Below are 1,265 nucleotides of genomic sequence, written 5' to 3'. Positions count from 1 at the left end.
AAGCTTTAAGATATTTCAAAGTGGAAGACAATTAAAAGATTGATTTGTATACTCAAGTATCAGGTCAATCTTATGGAGAGCTCCCAGGTGAAACCCTGAAGGATCATTTAAGACCCAATTAGCCCATTTCTACAACGTGGGTAATCAGAGAGCCATGACACAGGTTTCTCTCATTTGATTTTCAAGTTATTCTCAGGCGACATTGACCAGAGATAAGCACTTTGATTTTTAACAGCGAGTAATAAAAAAATAAATTTCCATTTCACACTTAAAAACACTCCTATGAGACTATTCTCTATAGAGACTTTATAGTTGAAGGCTTTTGCAATTACTTACTTTCCCTAAACTTCAAAATCTAATAGAAAAGAGAACAATGAAGAGAAAATTATTCCCCAGGTAAGACATTGCAAAGTATAACGTGTTTGTGAATTTCTTTAATAAGCCTCACCAAAATATATCTTTAACAATGCATCCCGAAGCTGGGTATAAATACATTCCACATTGGTATGCCTTCCCACGTGGTTGGTAAGATGTGAAACTTGACTGCTAGGGTCCAAACCTCATTTATTAACCTCATGACCTTGGATGATTACCCCAACCATATTCTGCGCCTCAGTTCCCTCGTCTGGGTCACAGAAATCCTGATAGTAATACTGTCTCCATCATAGGGTTATTGCTGTGAGGAGTAAAGGAGTTAATCATCCCTAAATGCTTAGCACAATCTCTAGCACACAGAAAGCACCCTATAAATGTAAATGAGGTTAACATTATATAAAGAAAAGCTGTATTATAAATCACTTTAAGACAGGTTTTAAAATGTACATTGTTGTCAGCAGATCCCCGTCCCCACTCCTCACGAGGCACTGAGACAAGCTTCTAAGATGACTTTTAAGTAAAAGATCATAAAGACAGAGGTTAACATACATCAATTCAAATTCCATTCATGAAAAATAATTTCCTGATGTTGATTAAAACCATTATCTTCTGAAATATTACCTTTTCTAAACACTAAATCCTCAAAGGCTATAGATGAGAAGTTAAGCAAATTAGAAGTCACCATGATTCCTCACTTACTAACAAAATGCCACATAATGAACTTCTAATAATGTTTCTTGTCCACAGATTAGTAACGGCTTAATTCAAAACCACATCATTTCCTGTTTCTGCTTCATTTCCTTCAAAGTGAAACAACTTTTCTTGGATCTGGAGTAAAAATTTCTGGATTAACTAAGTAAATTGTTACCAGAAATAAAATTTTATAAAAA

At 34.7% G+C, this 1,265-nt stretch overlaps 1 protein-coding gene across 1 annotated transcript in view; it reads right to left on the bottom strand.

Annotated features, from left to right (window-relative positions):
• Positions 1 to 1,265, bottom strand: part of DBX2 (developing brain homeobox 2) — a 68,235-nt gene that overhangs the window by 489 nt on the left and 66,481 nt on the right. The window lies entirely within an intron of this gene.

The sequence above is a fragment of the Propithecus coquereli genome, unplaced genomic scaffold (genome assembly GCF_000956105.1).
Source record: "Propithecus coquereli isolate 6110/MARCELLA unplaced genomic scaffold, Pcoq_1.0 Scaffold13, whole genome shotgun sequence".
Lineage (NCBI taxonomy): Eukaryota > Metazoa > Chordata > Mammalia > Primates > Indriidae > Propithecus > Propithecus coquereli.
The sequence above is the reverse complement of the archived record's forward strand: the minus strand, read 5'-3'. Positions and strand labels throughout refer to the sequence as shown.